This window comes from Botryllus schlosseri, chromosome 15 (genome assembly GCF_051294905.1).
Source record: "Botryllus schlosseri isolate E-star chromosome 15, Bs_hap1, whole genome shotgun sequence".
Lineage (NCBI taxonomy): Eukaryota > Metazoa > Chordata > Ascidiacea > Stolidobranchia > Styelidae > Botryllus > Botryllus schlosseri.
The window spans coordinates 11,071,505-11,085,358 of record NC_137250.1 but is presented as its reverse complement, the minus strand read 5'-3'; the positions used below and the strand labels follow the sequence as shown (position 1 = coordinate 11,085,358).

The window sequence follows — 13,854 nt, the reverse complement described above, 5'->3', positions numbered from 1 at the left end:
CTCGATATTATCGGCGAGCCGATAATCGGTCGGGCTCTAGTTAGCATATCAGCAACAAGATACTACCGACTTTTGAAAATTATTTATCTGTAACTGAAATCGTATATGTTCTGCATGTTAACCAACCCAAACGATTAAAATGAATTATTGCACTATGAATGGGTCTCAAGCCACGCTTCCTGTGAGCATTGAATTACCGTAGCTCTCATTGTTGCGTTTCCGCACAATCCCATGAAGTGCCGGTTATAAGAAGCAGGGTCATTACAAGGGCTATTAACCCGCTGTCGTTATGATTGTGCAGAGGACTCTTTTACGAAAATGATATACCGGTTTATTCAAACATACCATAATTGGCGACACAAATACATCAAGAACTGGAAACAGATTGATATAACATCTAACAGAATTCAGAACAGCACAGGTGCATTCACAATCACAGTATAAAACAAAACCAGATATATTTTACTTTGTTTTGGCCATTGCTTAATCTTACTGATTAGTAGCTCTGTGCATGCCTTGGGGCAATGTCAATTATCACCTCATTCTTGAACACAGGATAAATTAGTATTGCAGGCTACACTAAAAAGACATAATGGTTATAAAGCTTATTGATGTTATACAAATGTTCGGCTGCATTAACAGCATCGGATACTGGATGGAGAATCATGGATCATTTTGTAGGATATACCACTGTTTGCCAAGAATTGGGTGAAGCAAATGTATTTTTCCAAGCACTGGTTAGCAGTCTTTCTGTATGTCTGTGAGTCTTTCTGTAGGAGTAGCCTACATGTCATGGGTGTCACAAGCTACCTATTATTAATGACAAGCAGACTACTTATCATATTCTCTGCACGCAATTGGTGTCATCTTTGAGATGCTAGTAGAATCTAGGAGACAACAGGCCACTCGATAACTTTTTAAATGTCATTGAAGGTAAACAGACAACAGAAGATTAAAGAGCAGCTTACACCATAGAAATATACTTTAATCAATACACAATAAATACTGCTGTACAAAATAATGTAGGCACCACTTCCACTTGGCACTATACTGAAATGAAATAATAAAATGTCTTGCAAGAACAGTGAAAATGGTAAAAGTTAGATAATAGGCCAGTCTTTCATACAAAGCCTTACAATCATAAGATTAGTGATATTTCAAATGCCATTGACATATGACGAGAAATCACGGTCTACATAGAAAACTATTGGTGTTTTGATATATTGGGTGAATGAGATTGCGAAAGAATTGAATTTTGCACCATACTAAACTATCAATTTGGGTCCATCATTTCTGATTTCTTCAAGCAATATCCACAAAAAATAACAAGTAACCTGTTATCGTAGACAAGCAATGGACCTCTAAAATGGCTTTATTACAGAACAACCAGGACCCTGTTGATAAATAGTGACACAAATCAAAACATACCTATCGACAGAGCTTCAACCTTCAATCCTACACGTTGGGCCATGGGATGCAGTTTCAGTTTGACATTGAGCCTCTTAAAATGGTTGTTCCTGCTACCAAAATTCATTCGAATGTCAGTTGTGCTCTATTCTGCAGATTTTGGTTATCCTGCTAGCTGTATGCCATTCATCTCAAGTTAATTTATCAATAATACAAAGCTTAGCAATATTGAACGAAAACTGTGTGAGAAGTCTAATCACTGCTCATATACTGGTATACCCGTTTCACCACCTGAGATATGATAAGAAAATACCACAAAGCTAAAAATTGGCTCCTCTTAACACTAAAACTGAAAAAACATCGCAAAGGAGCGATGGTAACCGCTAAGATTACTTTCAATAATAAGAAACTGTGCACGGCTCGATGACGATGAGTATATTTTCTGCAAGTGATGACAACGCTTGCATATCTATAAAGACGACAAATGATTCGATAGTGAGTACGGTGGCGGCTACGTTTCATCAGACATATATGTAACAGTTAAATTGAACTCAGTCCCAAAAAAACGCCAGAAATGTCCGTACCGCAATTGCGCACTGTGTAGTACGCTTCTCATACCACAGATCACAGATGAGAAATTCTCTTTATTCGCTAACGTTCAGCGCTCACAGCTCCATCGACCGTGTCGCCAAATTCGATCCAGTTATGACGTCATGTGAAAGGTAAGTCGTGATGTTGACGTAGAGCAGGGGTGGACAGCTCGCGGGCCGCATTCAACAACTGAATACATTCGCAGGCCGCAATATATAAAATTGGGATTATAAACCAAAATGCAATATTGGTTTTTGATTATATAGTGCGAACCAATGATATATGTGCTTTTTTAAAACAAATCAAACATTGCTTTGATGATATCGTACACGCGTCAGAAACATAGTGGCGAGATTTCATAGGCTGGTCGACCTCAATAACCAATTTGTCAAAACTATAAAGATTAAAGTCGGTTGTCCCGATTCTTAGAACAGGATTGAAATTTAAATCTGTGAGCAGCGATCTGTTCATAGATTTAATAATTCCAGTTTTGGTTTAGTTCCATGACACACAATGCTGACAGCATCATAACCATCATAACCATGTTAGCTTCACACACGCTTCTACTATGTATAGATAAAATATGAATACCCCAATTCTACCCATACAGAGAACGAATCTACCTAAGACACGCGCGAATCGTTTTCTTAAGCACATCACTGAAATAATCAAAACTGGAGTGGCCAATCTGAAATAACACTCGTGATCCGAATTATGTCAATCTCGTTTAGGATTTCTGTGATGCTTAGCAGTTGAAACCTTTCAAACTGCGTGGGCCTTGAGATCGGGATGTTGCGCCAGAAATTAAACATAACAAAGAATATACGAAGTATTTACCTTAAAGGGGCACGGCACTCTAAAAATGATGTGGGTCTCAAATTGAAGGGAAAAACGAAAAAAAAATTAGCGCAGCCGTTTTCTTCAGAACGCCACCGTAATGGCTTAGCCTTTATAAAGGCTGTGGTAATGGAGCTGCAATGTATTGAAATTTCCACAAACACATCACGCTCCAGCAGTCACGCAGAGATCGAACTTTATATAGTTGTCAGCAGAGGTGGTCAGTAACGAAGTACTTCTACTTTTTGGAAGTACTCAAGTAGTTTTCCTCTACTTCTAGTACTTACTCAAGTAGATCTGATTGTCTCTACTTCTACTTCTACTTCGAAGTATTTTGTGATCTACTTATACTTACTTTTCGCTATTTTCAGTTTGTCAAGTAGAAGTAGTTTAATCTCCAAATACGAAGGATAGCCTGAGGAATTTTGGGGCTGTTGTCACGGAGTACCAACATTTAATATTCATAAAAGTCAAGTAAAGCCCAGAAATTTTGTTGCGCTTCGCGCACAGTAGAAGAATATGTTTTCACGAATATCAGTGAATATAATTTAGGTATCGGATTGCTTGGTTCCGCTCACACCACATTGTCGCCCATATCAAATATTTCATCACAGTAGATGTGGCCCACCATAACGTTTGAAACTACCGTTTCGCAATGTAGCAATTACCTATTTATCAGTTTCACTGCGGTCGTTGCCCCGAATATTTCAATGACTTCTTTACCTCTGAATCAAAAGCGCACAAGTACAACACACGCGCGTCCACGTCGTCCAAATATCATATGATCGACCGAAAAGATCATCGCTCCATCAAATATGCCGGACCTGATGTGTGGAACAGTATCCCGCCGGCCATCCGACAGTCGACGAGCATGTCCACATTCAAGTCGAAATACAAGCAATTACTACTAAATAAATACAGTCCATCCTCAAGATTACCGGACCACGACTGACCTATCGATCTCGCTTCCCATGACATGCCGCCCTATTTCTTGTCGCTTTCTTTTTCTATACTGTATTCTTTACTTTCATTCAGTGTGCATGCCTCCTCTTTACTACGCCTAGGCCAAGGTGGGTGTCCGATTCCATTGACAAATCCAAGTCGCTTCGACATCTTCCTGTCTATTCAGTGTATCGCATTTTTTGTGGTGTATTGAAGTGATAAAATTGCTAATAAACCAATGATGATGATGATGATGATGATTTACCTATCATATCGTCATCTAGCAGCCCATTACGTGTCTTGCTAATCTGGAAAATCCAGCGTTTTTTAACGTTATACCTGTTCTAGCAGACCACCTTTGAAGCTTTATGGACAAAAGACATAAAATATGTTTTCCGCTTTTTAGAAGTGGTATTTGTATTTCACTTTCAATTGCGAGTATCATACTCTGAGTACTTTCAGTTCTTTTATCTGCAGAACATACATTTTGAAGCATGAAAGCAATTGTAGCAATGCCTCTATTTTCCGAAAATAGAGCTACACTGAATATAACTTTTACGATGGACAATATTTGTTATTAACGTATCCTAATCTCGCAAAGTGATGAAACCGTATCCTATACAGCTTCTACGTATTGCTCTTAATCTAAACTTGGGGACTTATAATATGGGCTATAGGGCGCCATGCCATGATATTCCCTAAAACGGGATCATCTAGTAAACAAAGGGTTAGTATCGCATTTTCATATCAATACTGTAATTTGTATCCCATTATGCGAAAGAATGCTTATTCTGTCGAAAATTGATACCTCCTGCAAAGCATCAATACGAATCAAGCTGTATGCACCTTGTGCATAGCTCAATTTGCACCTTTTGACAATCCATGCGAACGAATTAAGACTGTTTTCAAAACTACTTACTTACTGGAGTAGATTTAAAGTCAGTCAATTCTACTTCTACTTCAAGTAGTTTTAGGTTGCTTATTGAAGAAGCACTTCTACTTGTACTTGAGTAGACTTTTGCGTCGCTACTTCTACTTCTACTTGAGTAGTTTTCTTGACTACTTTGACCACCTCTGGTTGTCACCCGATGTTATGAAGGAAATATGTCGTACACGACAGAAGTAGATACACTAGGCCCGATTTTGACATAAATCTCCTTACTGAACATCTTCCGTTGAACGCGGTATCTGAACCACCTTGGCGCGTACGACATATTTCCTTCGTAACATCGGCTGACAACTATAGTTTGATGGCATGGAAGTTTACGACTGTGGATAAGAGATTTTTAAATATGAAATTGAGACTATAGCAACAATTATGAATCGGATGAAAATCGCGCGAGGCGCGAAATGTTTTTTCAGTTCAGCTCAGCTTCGCGCCCCTCTTCAGATGCTTTCACGCCCCAAGGGGGCTGCGCCACCCAGTTTGAGAACAACTGTCTTATAATTATCGTGGTGAAATATACTAAGTAAAAGTTTTATCAAAACCCTGCATTAATTCGTTTTTTAGTAAGCATTTTATCAATATTTAAAAAAAGTTTCTTTAGACTCTGTCGGGCCGCACAGAACGGTGTTCCGGGCCACAGTTTTCCCACCCCTGATGTAGAGCAATGGTTCCCAACGTGGGCGATATCGCACCCCAAGGGGCGATTTGGCGGTCTAGGGGGATCGCAAATACCGAAGGGGCGATAAGGAGGCGAGGGTTGTAATGACTCGAGTCATGACTCGACTCGAGTCCGACTCGAGTCACGATTTTCTGATGACTCGACTTGACTCGAGTCATTTTCTCAAAATTCGGAAATGACTCGACTCGACTCGAGTCAATCTGCGTATTGACTCGACTTGGACTCGAGTCATTGCGCATGACTCGAACCAAGTCATATGACTCGAGACCCAGACGGCCACGACCGACATTTCAATGTAATTCCGAAGAATAGTAAAGTAACCGCACTATTGGGATTTTGTCTATTGGTACTGGTACTTGAAAATGCGACCAGAAACTGCTAAAAGTGAGGAAAATTAGGATATTTTAAATTCCAACCATTCGATATCACCAAACAGAGTTATAAAAAGTGGGTTTAACAAGACTTTAACTGGAAACTGAGCAGTCAACACAATGACTCGGACTCTAGTCATACTACCATGACTCGGACTCGACCGTCTGCTCACTGACTTGGACTCGGACTTGACTCGGTGGTGAATTGAAAATGACTCGACTTGACTCGAGTCAAAACTATAAAAGTGAGATTGACTTGTGACTCGGAGCCTTGTGACTGGGTTACAACCCTGGAGGCGATCGCGTTAAAACGGCTATATTGGAGTCAAGTCGAAGAAATGATCTTTTTTTTAGTCAACTCACGAAAATTTAGCTCTAAAAGTGTAATTTCGAAGTCGAGCCGAAAAGTTGATCCTTTTTTGTATGCCCATTTTTCGGTTCCCAATATTTGGGAGGCGATGATCGGTGTGGAGCTTGAAAAGGGGGCGATGAGTCGAAAAACGTTGGGAACCACTGATGTAGAGAGAGAGGAAGAGATAATCCTTATTTGTCAATCGGGGAAATCAATAACATACATAACAAAAATACAATTCGGTGAAATGTAAAATACAGATAAGCACGGTATATACGGGTCACGGGACGGAAAACTCTATTTAACATAGTCACCAAAGGTCAAAGCCGAGCAATCCAGTCCAGGCGCATCTTACGCAGAAGTCGTCACCCTCAAAAGTTGGTCATTAGGCCAAAATAATTAGGCAATGGCGATGTACAAAATCAATGTGCAGGACGATAAGTTAGTGTGGTGTGATTACAGGATTGGATATGGACTCGACTTTCTTCTTTACTTTTCATTCAGTGTGCAGTGCATGCCTCTTTTCTACTTCGCCTAGGCCAATAAGGTGGGTGTCTGTCAAAGACTACTCCAAGTCGTTTCGGCACCTTCCTATCATTTCATTGTATCGCAGTTTCTGCGGTGTTTTGAACTGGTGAAAATATTTATAAACTGATACTGAGTACCGGTTCCGGGCGAAACATTATGATTCGTGTGCTCTTCTACCAATGATATAGGCCTATATTGCTTCTACTTGACTCCTGCATTGAAATTATTTTCGGTTCGATATATTAGCAATTTTTATCAGTTCAATACACCACAAAAATACCTGACATCGATGCCGTCTGGGATCAGTTGAGTAGCGGAGCAAACCGCAAGTGTATTGGCCATTGTTGCGCATTGCGCAACCGATTGAGCATTATATCTCAAAAATACCGTCAAATTGCCTTTAGTCAAATGAAAAGTGTGACGTAGTCCGATTTCACTGAGCCGTGAGATTTGCTTGTGTCCACGCAATACAGGACACTATATGGTTTTATCAATAATCATATATCAATAATCTTTGAGCTCTGAACAATGCGATAAGACACAATGCGATGAAATGAACAGATAGGAGGATGCCGAACGACGCGCAGTTGCGGTCTTTTCGACTGACACCCTCCCAGAGGTGGTCAAAGTAGTCAAGAAAGCTACTCAAGTAGAAGTAGAAGTAGCGACGAAAAAATATTCTCAAGTACGAGTAGAAATACTTCTTCCATAAGCAACCTAAAACTACTTGAAGTAGAAGTAGAATTTAATGACTTTAAATCTACTCAAGTAAGTAAGTAGTCGTGGAAACGATCGTAATTCGTTCGCATGGACTGTCAAAAGCAGCAAATGGCACTATGCGGAAGGTGTAGAGAGCTTGATTCATATTGATGCATCCCAGGAGATGTCAATTTTTGACAGAATAAGCAGTCGTCCACATCATGGGATGTAAATGACAGTATTGATATGAAAATGCGATACTAAACCTGTGTTCACTCGAACACCCGGTTTTATAGAATATCATGGCCTGGCACTCTTCCCCATATTATAAGGCAGTAGTATTATACACGGTAACGAGGCGCGCCCCAATCAGCGTCGAGTATTTGATCACGTGACATCTGTTAGCCAATCAGAATGCAGAACGAAGTGGGTGTGGTTCCAATACGAGAGAGGTTTTGGTTGTGTGAGAGATGGCATAGTTCCAGTCCAGTAACGCTGAGATATTTATTACGTCATTGCGTAAGTTGATTACCTATAATTGCGTATTGCAGCATGTGTATAATGATTACGTCATTATACGTCATTGCGTAAGTTGATTACCTATGATTGCGTATTGCACCATATTCATGATTACGTCACAAGCGTAGTTGATGCTCACTGTTATCTTCAAAACCATGGAATTATTGCGAGTATCACCTGCGCTCACTGAAGAAAAGGATGAAATTATATCCACGGCATATTCCTTAGCTAGAAATTTTATCATGTATGAAATCGACGGCTCAAGCGTTAAAGCAAATACACAGGTGGAGAAAACCTTACGACGAGTTGTTACTGAAATATTTGAGCGATATCGAACTATCCTAAACGCAGTCTCCAAGCGCCTTCGTTATAGTGAAGTCAATGAGAAATATAAAGAACATTCACCCATTGAGCGAATGTTCCTGATGATAGCCGATGAAATATTCAAAGATAGTCAAGAAAATTGGGGTCGGATTGTGTCTCTTTATGTGCTTGGCGGCATTCTTGCTCGCAATAACGAGGCTGCGCATAACGGCAGGGATATAGATGCTATCATACAGACACTCGGGAATTACATTGCTACTAAAAAACGAAAGTGGATAGAACAAAATGGTGGATGGAGGCATTTTGTCACGTGGTATCACTTATAAAAGCTCGATCGCAGTTACTATTTGTTATATTTACATCATGGGTTCCGTGCGAATAAACGGTTGTAAGTTTATTGGATCCAAGGCCGTATCATGGATAGTATATTCGAAATGTATGAAGATGGTTGGTGTGGATGTAATGGAAATATCGTATCCTTTCACTATAGTAGAATGTGAAGGATGTAATTATACAGAGCTGGTACCATGTGATCAAGACGAAAGAAAAACTATGAAGATATACGATACTGAAGTAACGAAAGAAGAACATCGAGTTGTTTTCAAGTCAACAGCTACAGTAGAACTATCTCATAAATTTGCTAATGCTACTGCTCAAAACTAACATTTAAGCCGTCACTATCGCTTGGGGATTTAGCTCAGCGGTAGAGCAGCTGTCTTGCAAGCAGAAGGTCACGGGTTCAATTCCCGTATTCTCCACTCTTTTTTCCGTTGAAGTGCTAATGACGCAAAGGTGGCGCAATCATTTCAATTTGATTGTCACTCAGAATGTGTGCTTTGAAAAGACTGTGTTTCGAGCGAGAAAAGTTTCGGAATTGTTCTGATTCTACTATCAAAGCGGGACCGATTGACGAATCGAATCTATTTAGTTGGTGGGCAACAATTGAAGGACCCCAGGGAACACCATACGAAAAAGGAGTGTTTAAAATATTAATAGAATATCCCACAGAGTATCCGTTTCGACCTCCGAAGATGAGATTTGAAACTCATATATTTCACCCGAACATTAGTGTGAAAGGCACTATATGCGTGGATATTTTGCAGAAGCAATGGTCACCAGCGCTAACTACATCAACTGTGCTGCTATCAATATCTTCGTTACTTGGCGCACCAAATCCAAACGATCCTATGAATGCGGAAAGTGCACATCTCTATCTGGAAGATAGACAACTCTACTTTAAACGCGCTCAGCAATATACCGAACGCTATGCCAGAGTCGACTGCGATTTGTCAGCGTGATTACAATGATTAAAACTATCATTTGCTTGTGACTTGTTTATGCCTTGTAAATATTGATTGTGGATCGCAATCTTTGTAATAAAAACTCCATAATGTGTTGGTTATATGAAAAATAGCGCGAGTTAGTGATTTATTGACGAAGTTGCACTGGTCTGATGCAGCTTGCATTGTGCGCTGATTCGTTGGTCTAGGGGTATGATGCTCGCTTTGGGAGCGAGAGGTCCCGGGTTCAAATCCCGGACGAATCTGCATTTTGCTACTACCTAATGGATAAACACAACCGAACACGAGTCAGTGATTTATTGAGTTATGAAACGACCATCACAAAACGCTTGGAATAGGATTATATTACCAACAACAATCGCCTTGCCCTTGAAATCAATGACCAAGCACGATTTATAAAGCACACGATAATATTCGTCTTTACAGACAATGATATTACGCGATGGGTATGTAACACAATCTTCAATTGGTTTCACTACAATTCTATTATCATAATGGAAAAGTATACACGTGTAGGGAATGGTAATTGATCTCACGTTGGGCAATACAATCATTTCCTCATAATTACGACTCGACTCAAACTGAGTAGCAACAGAAATTCTTGCCATGGTCATGCTTCACTAGCTTGCTCACGTTCTTGACAGCAACATGATACCCATTCCAGTATACAACAAATAGTAAGCAGTACGATGAACACGACAGCTAAGATATCATCGGCATCTTCCATTTATATACGCGATCTAGTCAGAGATTCCCAGATTTTTAGTCTACGAAAAACAACAAATTCTTCACTGATTTGTTGAGCAATTCTATGTTTCGATAACACGTCTATGTACATACAATGATTAGGAAAGCGTACAGGCAACCAATCAGTTCCAATGAATAATGTAATATCTCGGTCATGCGGATAAATACGTATATGAAAGCTATCAGATGAAAGTCTGTGAATGCGTTCAGGATTCATTACAATGATTTTTTCTCTGATTTTCAGTCGAATCTTCTCATCTCCAAAGTACTGTATGACAGTGAAGCTATTTGCTCGCATTTCGTTTCAATCTTTGAACAAAGTCCCAGACTATACTATCGTTGTGTTTCTTATCTTTTCCGAAGTGGTCTAAATAAGACAGCGTGCTCATACCATCACTGCGGCAGCTTAGGAATGAAATTGCGTGCGCTCCGCAAGCCTCTGAACGTTTGTGCTGTAATGGTTTGATCGAACTTGTATACTTTTCAGGTTCTAAGAAACAGGGTATTTCGTTTCTGAACGGAGTTATGCCGAAGCTGTCATGATAATGAGTTCCATATTCATCAGCGTAGATGCATACCCAGTGACTTCCTGGTTCGTCGGCCTCGTCATAATTAATGATTAATGAGTAGGGAGCTTTCGGTCGCCGAGGAAGTCGATCAATAGGAAAATTTCCTAGATAATGTCGTTTGGTGGAATCGTAACTATACAATATTTCATCTATTTCTAGTCCGTTCATATTACAGTAACGGTGCGAGCTTGGCTTATTTCCAGTATTTTTTGAAATTCCATGAAACAAAGCAGAGTTGTTTCGCTCGCGACACCATCAGCAGGAAAAGTGATGCGCAGACTAAGGGTACCGCTTTTCTGCAGTTCGAAACAGTCGTCTAAATCATCAGCTCGCAAGTTATATACTAGAAGAGTATATCCATTAGCGAATTCCTTCGGGGTGAGAACTCCGATCTGTTTTTCGAGAGCTCCTATGCCTTGAACCATATTGAGATAGGCTTCAGAATAGTGATTGTTTTCAAAATCAAGTTCGTATCCACCTTCCGGTATCAGGAAACCATTGACTTTCAATTCGACACGCTTCATTTTGTTATGAATAAAATTGTATGGATTTTTATCGAACGCACCCTGGAATGCCTTAGTCGCTACCATACCGATGATTAAACGAGTCGGTAGAGTACCCGAATACAGATTACCAATATCGATTTGAGTGGTGTTAGCTGCGAAAGTTCTTGTCAGAAGCTTCATGTCCATAAACGGATATCTAGCTGGAGCATCGACCATCATAGCGGATTTCACATCTTCGCTTACTTTCACACCACACAATTGCAGCTCTTTTTTAATAATTTTGAAATTGCTAGTATTCACTCCAAACAGAAAGAAACTTTTCGGGTTCAAAGTGAGTTCGAACTCCAAGGGTACCTCGTCCAGAATGTAACGGTCTTGTAAGCATAATCCGTGATGTATTCGGCCTCTAATTTCAACAACTTTACTGATTGCAAAAGGCAAACTTCTCGCGTTGTGACCTTTGTTAGCTGCAGCATCGCCTATAGCCTTATCATCTAATTGCTCAGGGGTATCTTTGACCCAACCCTGTGTCAAAAGCGTTGACTTTTGTACGTCTTGTGGGGCGAACAGATAGTTCAAGTAGGCTGAATACGCCTGTAGTTTTATATCCTGCTTGATCGTGTGATTTCCAACTTTAATGTGAAGTTGTGAAATCATTGAATCTAAAATGTTATTGACAACGCCAATATCATCATTTGCGACTAAATCCGCATCGCCTTTCAACAGTTTCAAACGAAATAAAAAATAAGATTCGCTTAGATCTATGAAATCTCCACACCCCTCGTATCTGAAAGTTATGACGGATTCATTGTCCGAAACAGGGGGTATCTTGATGATACGTTTTTTCTCTACACTCGTCTGAGTAGGTGGTATCTGGAAAAGGTCTAAAGACGGATGAATACCTTCAGCAGATTTGCTATGAATCAGCTCCGTCATGTTCCGCGGGTCTACTTGTAAATGAAAAGAGGAAGGCTTGCTATTTGTATTTAATCAAAAATATCCCGGCGACGTTTTTTCCGTTTGGTATTTTTCTTTTTAGGTGCTTTTCTCTTCCCTAGGAAATTATCAAGTGCTTGACTAGCAGCTTGCTTTCCTCTGATTTTAAAGCTTTCTCCAATGTTTTGTCCTCCCAATACGTCAGAAGCGACTTCAGCCCCGGTGTGAAGTAGTTGTCTACCCAGAGCTTTTGCTCCTTTGGAAATCAAGGGTACCACACTACGTCCCAAACTGCGAAATAGATTACCTAGACCGTGACCTCTTTGCACTCGACCTCGAAAGTAGTTTATGTCCCCTCCGCTTTGATTTCGATAATAGTGTTGAAAAGCTTCACGATCACAACAGTAATGTGCTCTCATCGTGACGTAAAGCAAGTGTGATATGAACTACAGAACCATTCAGATTTATAGATTCTCCTTTATCGTCTCTAATACTAATTCGAATTCGATTGGCATATTCCGCAATCATAGGGAAAAAGTAGATTTTCTCAAAAATGTGATGTTGCTGTGATAGGGATATTTCGCAATAGCGGTGCATTCGTATCGCCGACTGTTTGCGGTCGAATGAGATCGGTATAGACCAATAAATTACTAATAGGCTCGATGCCATCTCGCAGGAACATTTGCGAAGTTAAATATTTTCCTTGCGGTAAATGTTGTTGTTTAAGATTCCCATATACGAAAACCGGGTTTCTGATTCTCTTTGGATTTCTTCGGAAATTCGGAAAGGCACCTGCTTCGCTAGGGGGTATGACTAGCATAGCCGTGGAGCTTGACAACTGATTTATCCATACCTTTGTCTGACTACGATTGATTCTATCGATCAAGCTTTTGAAATCATAATAATCCCCATTTGGATAGAAAAAATAATTATTGCTTTGCGCTGCCAACAGAGCAGATGATTTTTCCTCTTGAAATTCCCATAACAATCCATTGAAATGAGGTAAAGTTGCTTGAAACTGATTACGAACTGAAAATTCTGCAAGCCCCAACTCCCATTTTCCGGTGATGGGACGTGCCAAGTCAAGTACAAAATCCGATTCCGAACTGCTAATGTGAATGTATTTCATAACGCAATAGCACGCTTTCGAAATTGCAATACAGCACTAGACGGTGCACTCCGAAAAGGAATTTTTTCAGCCTTATCATTCAACAAAGATATTTTTATACGCTCCAATCTATTTATATTTACAGGGAAAAAGAAAGGCTTTATGTAGTATTTGGAAAACGCCTTCTTATCTCCCTCGACTTTCACCACTCGCAATAGGCGCTGTAATGTACCATTGGATTCTTGCGGTTCAATAATATCGCAATGAACGTATACAAAGTCAATCGACGGTAAGGGTGTTATATCGAAATTGAAATGTATTTTTTTCTTTGAGAAAGAATATGCGGATAGCGCTGCTGTATTTGGTAGCACAAAAGTCGCGAGAGTATAGGCATCTGGAATTTCTATATTCTTCAACGTTGCTGTATAATCGTTCTCTGCAGTCACGATATTGCATTGCGTATCCACTCCTGGATATAAAATATCTGCGATG

The 13,854-nt window shown here is 40.0% G+C and overlaps 2 non-coding genes across 2 annotated transcripts; both read left to right on the top strand.

Annotated features, from left to right (window-relative positions):
* The first annotated feature begins 8,881 nt into the window (after nucleotides 1-8,881).
* On the top strand, nucleotides 8,882-8,953 carry Trnaa-ugc (transfer RNA alanine (anticodon UGC)). Its single transcript has one exon. It is a non-coding gene; the product is annotated as a tRNA-Ala (tRNA).
* Nucleotides 8,954-9,669: 716 nt separating this feature from the next.
* Nucleotides 9,670-9,741, top strand: Trnap-ugg (transfer RNA proline (anticodon UGG)). The gene has a single exon. It is a non-coding gene; the product is annotated as a tRNA-Pro (tRNA).
* The last annotated feature ends 4,113 nt before the right edge of the window (nucleotides 9,742-13,854 follow it).